At 45.1% G+C, this 14,241-nt stretch overlaps 1 protein-coding gene across 3 annotated transcripts in view; it reads left to right on the top strand.

Annotated features, from left to right (window-relative positions):
* KCNT2 (potassium sodium-activated channel subfamily T member 2) overlaps positions 1–14,241 on the top strand; it is a 1,050,204-nt gene that overhangs the window by 356,460 nt on the left and 679,503 nt on the right. The gene's annotated exons all lie outside the window — the stretch shown is intronic.

Raw genomic sequence — 14,241 nt, 5'->3', positions numbered from 1 at the left:
AAATTTAAGAGTGATGTAGCAATATTGTTGGAAAGAAAGAGAGAGCATTCCAGAGAAGTGAGGCTTCAAGAATATAAGAATAAAAGATCTAAAAAGTGGCAGAAAAACATGGTGGGGGAAACCAGGAGATTAATGAGTACTTGAAAGGGCACAGAGGAGGACTGCTAGAAATAGCAGTCTAGAGGAGGGTTGACATTTAACTTTTCTTGGCATAATTTTATTTTGTATAGTTTGTGACCCAAAAACATAATTTCATGCTTTTGTTTTGTTTCTCCATATTCATAAACCATGGCTATAGTACTCATAACACACTTCAGGTGATTTGTTCAGGGACTGCAACTGGCAATTGAGCCTAAAGCATCAAAACACATATTATCAACCTCAATGCAGTTCTGCCAGATAGTTGTGACTTGGGGCCCTGTTTACTAAGGCGCATTAGCGTTTGTAGCACATATTAAAAATTAGCACGTGCTAATGCTAGAGACACCCATATATTCCTATGGGTGTCTCTTGTGTTAGTGCACACTAAAAGCATTAGCGTGCCTACAGCACGGCTTAGTAAACAGGGCCCTTGGTTTGCCCACTGTTAGAAACAGGATGCTGAGTTAAATGGATCTTTGGTCTGACCCAGTATGGTAATTTTTATGTTCCTGGAGCTGTGCATTAAACTTCAGGGAAATTGTTTCATTCTACTGACAGGAAGGGCGATATTTAAAAAAACAAAAATGCTGTCAATCCTGCTCACCCCTCCACTCAGGGCTATCTAGCACCTGGCACAGCCCCCCCCCCCCCCCCCACACACACACACATTCTTGGATCAATTATTTTTACCTGGTCAAGGGAGGCATCCAATGGCATCCTTCTCCCACTTACACCTTATATCTTGAAAAATGAACATGTTTGACCTTAGCAAAGTCTTGGGACACATACTAGAGGTCAGCCTACCAAATAAGGCAATGCTTTCCACTAAAGATTGCATTGCCTTGTTTGGCAGACTGACTTCTAGAAATGCGTCTTGATGGAATGCTATGGCTCAGGCACCACCATTTCTCTGGACTAGGTAAGTACCAGGCCGAAGTTTAACTTCATTGGAGGTTCTCTGGTCAAAGACCTCCCTGTGCTAGTTGCTGAGGCCCAAGGTTCCTGGGCCAGCAATGCCCTGATCTGTGGTGGCTGGGCCAAGGGTGCTCTTGGGCCTACCTGAGCCACAAGTTCTTAAGGTCTCCTCAGATGACCCCTTTGGTCCTGAGCTGCATCTGTACTCCAGCCCTAACTGGTGAGTGCTATGCAGTCAGAGCAGATATTAAGTGGCACTGTCCAGTTATGTACTGCTGAATATTGGTTCCTGAGCTGCTCAGTGCCATTTAACTGAACAGAATGAAAAAATAACAAGTTAAAAAGTGCACTCTTATGGTGCAACACAATGGCATGCTTCTCCTTCCTCAATTCATATAAGGCATATTCATCCATCCCTCCCACCCCCTTCCTTTAAACTTCCACTCCTTCCATTCACCTATCTCCTTTATTCTGCAGTCTTTTTTCCATCTCTCTCTCCACCTTGCATTTACTTTTCCGTTTCCCTTCCCCTGCCCACTTGCATTCACTGTTCTGTCCATACCTATCCACACCCCTGTGTACTCATCCTTTCTTTCATCCCTCCCTCAGTTTACGCAAGCTCTCCTCCTTTCAGCATCCTTCCCTTCCCTGCACCTCCCTTCCCAAACCCCTACACTCCTAAAACTTTAATGGGTGGCAGGGTCACCCTTTTCTCCTTCTGCTGTGAGGAGTTAAGTTTTCAGTGGCAATAAGACATATTCTTCATTGTCACGTGGCTTTTCTCTCCTTCTGCAGTTATATTCTTGGTGGCAGTCTAGCCTTCTCTGAGGAATTGAGATCCCGATTGGAATCTGGCCTCCACTTTACCACTGCAGTCTCCCCTATTCATTGCCATGGAAATGGCAGCACAACACCTTTGTTTGTTGTTCCACCAGGAGCTGGGTTCCCCTACAGTGCCACTGAGGTTTTTTATTTTCCTCTATTGTGGTGCCACAGGAGTGTAATCAATAAGGGCCCATTTTTACCAAGTTGCAGTAAAAGGGGCCATGTGGTAGCATCGGCACATGGATTTGCCAGCACCGAGGCCCCTTTTACCACAGCGGGTAAAAAGCCTGAAAAAGGAAATGGCTGTGCAGTAAGTAAACACTTGCCATGCAGCCATTTCCAGGGAAGCCCTTACTGCCACCCATTGAGGTGATGGTAAGGACTCCCGCACTAATCTGGGCAGTAACAATTACAGCTAATTCCAGGCTCGCTGGAAATGGCATGTGCTGGGGGCATCATTACCGCCAGTGCCCACGTAGGGCCAGCAGTAAAAGGGTCCCATAGTGATTACATTCAAATAACAGTACACGTAACTTAGGGCCCCTTTTAGTAAGCCGCACATCCCTTTTTGGAAAAAATTTTAAAAAGGCATTTTTGGTACGTTCGCTGAAAAATATTTCTGTGTGCGCCCAAAACCCACACCTACACTACTGCAAGCCACTTTTTACCGCGGCTTAGTAAAAGGACCCCATAATGTGCTACTTCCAATATCAACACAAGATCAAAACATCTTAATAGATAGCGCAGGGGGTAGGTGGAGTTGGAACATATAGACAAATGAAATAAAATAACAAGAGTTTAGATAGAAGATAAGCATTACAAACCTAAGAAAAAATTCACATGGGGTCATAAAAGGTATATCTGTAATCAAGTCCTTTTGTGTTTCCTTAGACATGTCTGGAAAAGTCTCTAATAACTGTAGATTGAACCAATTGAGTAGATTCCACAGCCTTCTCCAAATTTTCAATCTGGAAGGTGTTTTATATTGCATTAGAAATTATATTATCTATCTTTGCTTGAAGTTGCTGTATTTTCTGGGACAATGCATTAATTTGCAGTATCAAAGACTTACCCAGATTCACAATAGCTTTTCAGATTCTGTCCAAAGTAATAAAGAGATCAGGAACTAATAAACGAAGGTAATGACAAACTTGATTCTCCGATTAAGCCTGTTTCACTCTTTGAAGCAACAAAAATAAAACAGAAGATACCCCCTGAAGAAGCAAACAAGCACCAAAAAGACAAAAAGGGGGAATGATCAAAGAGGTTCCTGCACAGGGATGTCTATTAAAATCAACTCAAGACACGTATGTATAAAACAGGCTCGATGCAGTTCTTGTTTCGGCGCCAAGCACGCCTGCTTCAGGAGTCAATGCTTCTGCAAAAATAAAACAATAAAAAACATAATTATATAATTACTAGTAAAAAAAGGCCCGTTTCCGAAACCAATGAAATGGGCGCTAGCATGTGTTTTTGTGTGTGTGTGTGTGTGTGTATGTCACAGAGTTATTTTGTGTGTGTGTGTGTGTGTGTGTGTGTGTGAGTGTGCGGTGTGTGTGCAGGTTGTTGATGTGTGTCTTTTTTTGTTTTGTTTTGTTTTTTGCTTGGGGTTTGGGGGATGTGCTGTGCTGTGCTGGCAAAGTGGGTTGGATTGGTGTGTGCTATAGGCCCTCTGGCACTCTTCAGTACTGGCATTAGGCATTTAAAAATTTCTCCCCCCACCCCCCTCCCCCGGTCTATTTTTGCACATACCCACAGCAGGAATATTCTTTTCTCGTTCCAGCGGTGGTTCTGTGCTCTCCGTGCTGCACAGATAATGAGCCATTCTGCTGGGGAATGCTCCTCCCTTATTGTCACGTAGTTTCCTCTGATTGGTCCGTCTTACGTTGCCTAGTGTTGCCTGGGAACGGTGTTGTGATGGTCCTTTGTGTTTCAGAATGTTGAGGGTGTTTTTTCTGATTGGTCAGTCATGCGAGGGCGGGGCAGAGAGACATGGTCAGTGTTGTGGCTTCACCACCATGAATCCATGAACCCTTCAGTGAGTGACTGAGTGACTTCAGAACGTTGTCTTCAGAACGTTGAGGGTGAGTTTTATTATAGTAGATGTACTTCTATAATGATAATAAACACCCATTTAAAAACAAATACTAAAAACTAAAAAGGAGGACCAAAACATATAGAGGCCTATATTCAAAGTGATTTAAGCCAGCAGGAGCCTCTCTTGCTGGCATAAATCACCTGTTGCTGCCCAGCCATGGATATTCAGTGGCACTAAAGTGGGGAGTGCCGCTGAATATCACCTCTGACCAGCCCCCAAGAAAGAGGGTTAGTCAGGGGTGGCCGAAGAGGCAATGCTAGGAAGGAGCCAGTATTTATGTGGGAGCCGGAAACATTCAGCCAAGGCCCACATAAGGTAAATGGGTGAAGTTAGGACAGTTCAAAAGCTGTCCTAAATTCACACACTTATCTTCATGTGGGCCCTGGCTGAATATCGGGTCTTGGTCCTGCATTAAGAAAAAGTTTATTTTTCCCCTCCCGCAGTGGTGCAGTCCCAGAAAACATCACCCTCCCAACAAAGGCTCCATCCCACCTCCCGGTCAGGATAGCACCCTCCTCTGGGGTCTACCTGACCTCCCTGGTGGTCCAGCGGGGCATCAGGGACAGGAGCGAATCACCATCGCTCCTACCCCTAGCAGCAGCTTCTTGAAATTTTTCAGGAAGCTGCTGCTAGGGGCAGGAGCAACGAGGATTCACTCCTGCTCCCAGTGCTCCTCTGGACCACCACTCTCATTCTCACACACACACACTCTCTCTCTCACAAACTCGCACCCAGTCTCACTCTCTGTCACACACTCGCACATTCACTCTCTCTCTCTCTCACACAGTCACTCTCTCACATACTCTCTCAAACATACACACTCCGAGGAAAACCTTGCTAGCGCCCATTTCATTTGTGTCAGAAACAGGCCTTTTTTACTAGTAATGAATATTTTGTGTCTGCGGAGGATGGAAACTTGGAAAGTGGAGAGTGCTGAAGTGTTGAGGAGAAGGGACTATGCTTTCCTTTGGTCAGGCATAATTCTCGGCAAAGAGAAGCATTAGAGTGCTGCTGGAAAGATGGGGATGGAGGGCAGTAGTGAGCACAAGAATTGGAACACTGAGGTAGAATTTGAATCACTATAGCAGTTTCATTCATGAACACACATTTCTAATGATAGAGTTCTACTTCTGAAATACAGAACCCATGAGGGTTACCAAATTACACCTTTTTCCTGTGATATGCAGAAGCAGATTTTAAGAAGGATATACAACTCAGAATGACATGCAAGTCAGTATAGATGTCCACTTCTCAGAGATTTTAGAACAGGATCTGCCAACATACAGCCTGTTCTAAAATACATGACAGATGGATGTCAAAGTGCTGGCTATATCCAGCATGAACCTCCATTTTACAAACTGAAATCTCCAAACTATGACCGGGGCAAACAAGGGGCATGGACCTCAAGGTAGCAGCACAGGAAAATCCATGTTATAAAATGGCCACACAGAAATCAATGTGGAGAAGTAGCCTAACTGTAGCAATGGGCTGAGAACCAGCATAAAGAACCAGATTACCTTGGTTTAAATCCCACTGCTGCTCCCTGTGAATTTCTTATTTTTATTTATTTCTAAATTATGAGTCCTCCATACACAGAAAAATACCTACTGTGACTCCCCTTATTCCCTCCAGTAGAGAACTGCTCAGTTGGAGCACTTTTCTGTAACCTGAATATGCTAAGTACCAGATCTAAATACCAACATCCATTTTTTTGGACATAATCGTTCCTTCCCCGTCTGAAATCAAAGTTGGATGTCTATATTTTGTCCCCTCCCTAGTCCTACCCAAAACATGCCCAGACCATGCCCCCTTGCCATAAGGATGTACTGCAGTTTTAAATGTCCATATCTCAGCTTTATAAAATTGCTTACATACAATAATCATTAAACCTTATTGAACCTTAAGCTAATTGGTAAGGACTATGATATTAGTAAGCAGTCACTGTAAAAAATACTAGAACCCTTAAATCAACTGTCTGTTAGTTAATACCTTCCAAGAAGGTCAACAGGCTTACCGCTTGCTCTTCCAGGACTACCATCGGCCCAACGCAGCTGCTGGTGGTAGCCCTACCCCAAGTGTGTGCTATTTCTGGGGGAAAAAGAAAACTCCTGGAAATATCTTGCACAGCAGTATCCCTGTGGTAATTGGGCATCGCCACACGCTGCCCGGTTAATGCCAGCAGACCTTATCACCACCTCAATTGGTGGCAGTAAGGGTCTTTTTTTTTAAAGATTTATTTATTGATTTTCAAGAAGAATACAACATCAACTGGCTACAAGCCAACTATAAGCAGATTACATCAAAATAATCGCAACGTATCACACAATTGTTGTTTGCATTTTATAGTGTTCTCCCTCCCTCCCTCCGTCAATGTATGTTATCCTACCTCTTTACAACCCTTTCCATTTTTCATAAAATTCCCATATTTTCTGAAATTTTTGTAGCTGCCACTTTTGCAGGGCTGTTAGTTTCGACATTTGGTATAAATAATGTAGTCTATTCTCCACCACCTGCATAGCAGGGGTCTCCTTCTGTTTCCATGCCCTTGCCAGCGCCAGCTTCGCTGAACCAAGGACATGTATGACTAATTTATGACAATGTATAGGGGTTTTTCGAGGCCGTATATGTAGTAAACAGTTTTCAGCCCATTTTGGATAAGTGATCTCTGTCATATCTCTCACTCTGTCCAGGACCTCTGCCCAATATACTTGTACTTTTGGGCACCCCCACCATATGTGCCAGAATGTTCCTCTCTCCCCACATCCCCTCCAACAGTCTGCTGATAAGTGCGGGCAAAACTTCTGTAAACGAGCCGGGGTATAATACCACCAATAGAAAATTTTATATCCATTCTCAACCAGTGGGTGGGCGATGGAAGGTTTCAATAGGTGCCTGTAGCTACTTGCTCACCAGTCTTCTAGATAAGTGGTCTGTAACTCCGTCTCCCACTTTCCAGTATAAAAGTCCTGCGGGGAGGAGAGCAATAGCAACACTCTATATATCCTAGTTATGCCACCCTTTCCCCCTCCCCTTCCCATAGCCTTCTCCAGTTGGGTTTCCGCCAGCTCCAATTCATCCCTTGCACGTTTCATTATATAGTTCCGGAGGCAGTTATAATAGATAAGGTCTCGCTCCTCGAGACCATATTCATCCTGCAACTCCTCAAAAGCCCGAATCTTCCCATTGTACCATAACTGGCCCAGTTTATAGAGACCTCTCATAGCCCAAATCTGGAATATCTTTTCCTCTCTCCCCAAGGGGAACCCTGGGGCCCCCTGAATAGCCATCTGAAGGAAATAAGTTCTATCCGGGAAGACCCTCTTCCGCAATTTAAGCCAGGTCTGTAATATGTGACTAAGGCCCACCGGGACCCTTCCTATCATTTCCCATATTTCCCTTCCCGACTTCCATAGTGTATCCCCTATATAGCGTGTTCCCATCCAGGCTCATTCCCAATGCAACCATTTTTTAGTGTTAGTCAGGTCCCACTCAGCCAGTATCTTTAGCTGTGCTGCCTGATAGTAGAGGTAGAAATTTGGGACTCCCATGCCACCTTTGTTTGGTCTTTGATACATCACGCTTCTGCGCACTCTGGGCGGCCGCTTCCTCCAGATATAGGCAAATAATTTTTTGCTTAGCTGTTGGAAGAATGCCCGGGAGATTGGGAGTGGGAGGGCCATGAATAAATACAACAGTTTCGGCAGAAGCATCATTTTTACTGCTTGAATTCTACCTGACCAAGATATCATGAGTCCCTCCCATCTGTCCAACTCTGCAAAGAGCTCTCTGACCTTCCTGGGGAGGTTTTCCTGATATATTTGCTCTAGTCTTGGGGTGATCATTACTCCTAGGTATTGAATTGCTTTTGATGCCCATCTAAATGGATAGGTTCTCTGTAAGTCCTGGACCACGTTTTGGGGTGTCGTAAGGTTCAGTATCTCTGATTTGGTAGCATTAATTTTAAAGCCCGAGAGCTCCCCATAGTGTAATAACACCTCCATGACCTGCTGTAGTGATTGTGTAGGCTGGGCCAATGTCAACAGCACATCGTCGGCAAAGAGCATGATTTTAAGTTCCCGTCTGCCTCTAACTACTCCCCGTATGTTCCCATGCTCTCTGATTTTCTGTGCTAATGGTTCAATAGATATTGCGAACAGCAGGGATGATACCGCGCATCCCTGTCTCGTCCCCCTGCCCAGGCCTATCGAATCTGTACAGGACCCATTTATTTTTAGATGAGCCAGGGGGTTGGTATAAAGTAATTGGAACCAATTCAAGATTCTCCCGTGTAATCCTATCTGTTTCAGTACTGCGAAGAGAAAGGGCCACTCCACCCGGTCAAAGGCCTTCTCGGCGTCCACCGAGAGAAGCAGTACCGGATCCGATTCATTATTTACTTGCTGAACTATATGTAGCAGAGTTCGTACATTATCAAACGTCTGCCTGCCCTCTATGAATCCCGCCTGGTCCTCATGTATCAGTCTTGGGAGTACCTTTTGCAGCCTTGTTGCCAAAATTTTTGTGAAAATTTTATAATCCAAGTTTAAAAGTGATATGGGTCTATATGATCCACAATATAATGGATCCTTATCTGTCTTCTGTATCAGAACTACCTCGGCTACCCTCCAAGAGTAAGGCAACTCTCCTATATTGTCAAAAGAAGTGAGCACTTTCAACAACAACGGTGCCAGCCATTTGGTGTATAACTTATAGAAACGTGCGGGGAAACCGTCTGGACTGGGCGCTTTATTGGCGGGCAGATTCACTATTGCCTTCTCTACCTCCTCTAGCATTATAGGGGACGACAGACACTCTACTTCCTCCTCCGACAGGCCTGGGAGGTTCACCTCCTGCAAATATTGAACAATATCTTCCTGCGTCCCCTGCTGTTCCGACTTGTATAAGAGAGCATAGTAGTCTCTGAATACTTTCTGTACCTCCTCAGTTTGACTAACTAGTTGGCCTGTTGCATTATACACCCCCGGGATATAGTTTCTCTGGGCCTGTTTTTTCAACTTGTTTGCCAGAAGTCTACTAGCTCTATTACCAAACTTGAAATATTCTTGTTGCGCTCTCTGTAGCTGCACTGCTATTTCCGTCATCTGTATATCATTTAGCTGCACTCTAGCTTCCTGCAGATCTTGCAACTTCTGCAGATCTGCCGGGTCCGCTTTATGCTCTGTCTCACTGGCCTCCAATTTAGTTCTAGTTACATCCTCCCTGCCCTTCTGCGTCCTAGTAAGATGGGCCTGCAGGGCAATAATTTGGCCTCTTAGCACCGCCTTCATGCCCTCCCAGACACTTGCCAGATGTGCTTCCCCGTTATCATTGATTTCTATATATTCCCTTATGTATTTCTCAAGCTCCTCTATATTCTGCGGGTCTAGGAGCAGTCCCTCATTTAATTTCCAGTGTGTTCGTCCTTTGGGTCTCGCATCCGTCAGCAGGGATACCACCACCAACGAATGGTCTGACCAGCTACAGGGCACTATGTGTACCTCCCCCACCTGGCTCCTCACCCTCACATCCCCCAGCCAATAATCAATTCTCAAATATGTTTTGTGTGAGGGGGCATAATGAGTAAAATCTTTTTCAACTCCATGCTTATCCCTCCACAAATCAGTCAGGCCCCATCTTGCCAGCCAGGACCCAAAGGCCTCTCTGTCTCCCTGTGCGTATCGTGCCACTCCTCCCGAGTTGTCTATCTTGGGGTCCACTGTCAGGTTCATGTCCCCCCCTATCAATATTTGCCCATTGGCATGCTTTTGTAAAACCCTTTCTATTTCCTGCAGGAATACCTTTTGACCCTCATTGGGCGCATAGACACATAGCATAGTATAATACACATTGTATAGGGAAACCACTAGCAATAGGTATCTACCCCCTGTATCCTTAATCGTTTTATGGACCTGCCAGGGTATGGCCCGGGACAGGGCAATCAATACTCCCCTCTTTTTTTGAACCTCTGTGGCCGAGGCACATTTTATGATCGGGTAGTGTTTATGGCTCATCAAGTGTTCATGATTCTTTTTGAGATGTGTCTCTTGAAAAAACAGCACATCTGCCTTTTGGCGCAGCATTTCTCTAAATACCTGTTTTCTTTTCTGCGGGGTATTCAGCCCCCGCACATTTATGGTCACGCATTTAAACATTGTAGGGAAATAACAAGTAATCCATTTCTAGCAACCCTTTAACATACATTGTGGTTCCCCTCCCTAGCCCCCACCCCCCTCCCTTGCCCCCCCTGCATCCTCGTACCCCTTACCCCTCTCCTATTCTCCTCCCCCTCCCCTTCCTCCTTTCCAAGCACCAAAGCACCTGTGCCATATCTCGGTCGGTGCGTTACGAGAGGAATGTGACCCATTAATACCCTTTCATGCCTTTTAGAATTTAGTGCCTTTGACATAGCAATTAACATGTTAACATTTATTACCTTGTTCGCTATTTCCCAACTTCATACCCCAACCAGCAACAAACTCCAACATATTCAACTTAGCTATTTCCGTACCCAAACCTCCTGGTGCACCCGGGACCCAGGCAGTCTCAAGTTCTCACGTGGGGTCTAAGCCCCCACTGGCACAAGAAAACATCAAGTGATACGTCCCGCTGATTTCTGACGCTGAAGGCGACTTTGGCCAACTCGTTGCCACTTTGGGTGGGTCCTGGAGACTGTTGCCCCTGGTGGGCGCTCTGCTACATCCGGTGTGGCGATCTGGTGTTCCCCCTGTATTATCTTCTGCGCTTCCGCCAGCGTTTTCACTAGGTGCTGCTTTCCAACCTTATAAAATGCCAGTCCAAACGGATATCTCCAGCGGTAACATATACCCATTTCTCTTAGTTTGGCCGTTACCGGTTTCAAATCAGCTCTTCTCTTCAAGGTGGCAGCAGCCAGGTCCTGATATACTTCCACCGAATTTGTGTCCCATCTGAAATCTTTTGCTTGCCTTGCCGCCACCATCACCCGTTCTTTCAGTTTAAAGTCCTGGAAGCAAGCTATTATGTCTTTGGACAAGTTCTTCTTGTTAGCTCCCAGGGCCCGGTGAGCTCTGTCCAACAGTATTTTTTCCGGTGGGACCGGCTCTTCCATGGTCTCCAGCAGAGCACTAGCTATTTGTTGAATCACTTGCTCGCTATTCTGATACGCTGGTGTCTCTGGCAGGCCGCGAAAACGGAGGTTGTGGCGCCTGCTTCTATTTTCCAAGTCTTCCAGCTTTTCAGATAACATCTGCTGGCCCAAACGCTCGTCTGCTATTTGCCGCTCCAGGGATCCCAGGGACTCCGAGTGGTCGTCAATTTGGCCTTCCACCTCTTCCACCCGGTGCCCCAGCTCTGCTATCTCGCCTCTCAGGTCGGCTCCCAATGTCACCAGCTCCGACCTCATTGCTTTTAAATCGGAGCGGATTTCTTGAATCCAGGCACAAAGCTCTGGCAGTCCAGCTACCCCAGCTTCTCCCTGGCTCTGCGTTTCAAACATATCGCCTGAGGGCTGCAATTCTGCTTGCTCCGCCGCACCTTCGAACTCTGGCGCCGCCATGTTTTTTTTCCCCGGCGCGCTTTGCTTGAACGCGAATTTGGACAGGTTAGGCGGCAGTGATCGCTTTTGCATTGATGTCTCAGGGCCGCTCCACTCTTGTTCGGCTCCTAGCAGGGTATTCTCTCCACACCGCTCTCAAATTTGATCGGGAAATCGCTGTTTTCGCCGCGGGTATTCGGGAGCACGGGGTTTAGGCGACTATGCTCGCCGCTGACGTCACTTCCTCCCGCAGTAAGGGTCTTTTTACTCACTGCAGTAAAGAGGGCCCTGGCGCATGGGAAAAACAGCCCCTGCCACTAGTGCAGGGCCTTTTTTCCAGCAGCTTGGTAAAAGGACCTCATGGTTCCTCAAAAGAGGACTCTATATACGTAGGTATAGACAATGCCGCTGAAATCCTCAAGTACAAACAATCTTCATAAGATGTTCATAAGGTGCTTATCACAACTGTAATAATATTAATGACTATTGGCATATAAAGTTTACTTGATCAAGTGGTGTTACTCATAGAAGGTCCAATACTCAATCACTCATGGATCATTCAGTTGCATGCTGTTAGTCTACTCCATGACATCATGGTTTGCCCATACTGGTGTCTTCAGGAGACTAAAGCTAAAACACAAAATATAAAAACATACTTGATTTGTACCTAACATTATATACAACCCTCATAAATTCTCTTAATAACCTTCACATACCTTGTACAGCATTTCAAATTCTCTCTCAAATATAAACGTGGATTTCTCTGAGGGCGTCTGACTCACCTATGGAAATGATGCAATATAAACCTCCTTTCACTAATTACAATGCACTCATTCAATTTCCATGCTGGTTTTGAATCTAAACCACAATTTGGTTATACTAGGGGACCGAACTTAGCGAATTATTGAAAGAAAACGTTAAATCTAACAGCCAGTCTATTTTTCAGGGTCATGCTATTTGTGGTCACTGTTTATTGCAAGTTTGCTATAGTTACCAATAGGATTCTAGACTCTTAACACTGGGAGAGAATTTAAATTGTTAAATTATACTGATTCTTCAAATTTACATGATCCAGTGGCCTTACAATAAATGTATGTGGAACAAATGAAAAAAAAAACCTGTTAAACACAGGATTGGACAACATTCAAGCAATTTGAGGTTGAACCAGGAAGAGACACCCCTTGTGGCACATTGGCAGCAGTCACAACATGTAGTTAAAGATTTATATTTTGTAGTCCTGCAGCAGGTTCAATTACTGAGAGGCGGTGATGTGTCAACTATTTTGATTCAAAGAGAGCAAAGGATGATATTTAATTGGAATACTGTTGAACCAACGGGCCTTAATAGGGAAATTGAATGGGTGTATGTGAACAAAAGAACATAAGCGTAGCCATAATGGGTCAGACCAATGATCAATCTAGCCCAGTATCCTGTTTTCCAAACAGTGGCCAAGCCAGGTCACAAGTACCTGGCAGAAACCCAAAAGTATGGGAATACTCCATACTAAAACTCCCAGGGCAAGCAGTTGCTTCCCCATGCCTGTCTCAATAGCAGACTATGGACGTTTCCTCCAGGAATTTGTCCAAACCTTTTTTAAACCCAGATAAGCTAACCGCTGTTACCACATCCTCTGGTAATGTGTTCCAGAGCTTAACTATTCGTTGAGTAAAAAAATATTTCCTTCTATGTGTTTTAAAAGTATTTCCATGTAACTTCCTCGAGTGTCTCCTAGTCTTTGTACTTTTGGAATGAGTAAAAAATCGATTTATTTCTACTTGTTTTACACCACTCAGGATTTTGGTGACCTCCATCATATCTCCTCTCATCCGTCTCTTTTCCAAGCTGAAGAGCCCTGATCTCTTTAGCCTTTCCTCATACGAGATGAGTTCCATCCCCTTTATCATTTTGGTCGCTCTTCTTTGAACCTTTGTGTAATTAGTGAAAGGAGGTTATATTGCATCATTTCCGCTGGTGTGTCAGATGCTGTCAGATAATTCCATTTTAGTGTGGTTCCTTGCAGTGAGAATTTCTACTCTGGTAGTGTCTGAGAGAGAATTTGAAATGCTGTATGGGGTATGTGAAGGTTATTAAGAGAATTTATAGGGGTTGTATGTAATGGCATTTAGGTGGGAAGTAATCAACAGTCTATTTTACCACTAACACTCACGCTTCTTTTAGCACAGGTCCAATTTTATGCAATACGAATAACCCAGATTATCAGTAAAAAAACACTCCTAAAGGTAGTCCATTGAAAACTCCCCTCCCTCCCCCCCCCCCCCCCCCCCCCCCCCACATGTATATTGCATACTCATCTAACTCTCAATTTCACAAAGCCAGGATACACATATCAAAAAATTGAAAAATGTGTAATGGGCAAAGGGGCATGGTCTGGAAAGTTTTTTGGGTAGTTCTATGTCGGTGCAAAAAAAAAAAGTGTATTCCCCTTTGTGACACCCAGAGCAGGGGTTGGGTGTGACCAGTGAAATAATACAGCCAGACAAACGGATGAAACACAAAAGTAAGTAGTTATTTAAAGAGATCCTCAAGCCTGTTCTTTCACAGGGCCCGAGATATGGGGTTGGAAACCAGGGGCGTATCTGGACTCCGGCGGTAGGGGGGGCCAGAGCCAGAGGGAGGGGCACATTTTAGCCCCCCCCCCGCCGCCACCGACCCCCCCCCGCCATTGTCAGAGCCCCACTGCCACCAATGACTCTCTCCATCCCCCTCCCGCCGACAACCCTCCCCCGCT

Source organism: Microcaecilia unicolor, chromosome 6 (genome assembly GCF_901765095.1).
Source record: "Microcaecilia unicolor chromosome 6, aMicUni1.1, whole genome shotgun sequence".
NCBI lineage: Eukaryota > Metazoa > Chordata > Amphibia > Gymnophiona > Siphonopidae > Microcaecilia > Microcaecilia unicolor.
This window is presented reverse-complemented; position numbering and strand designations above follow the sequence as displayed.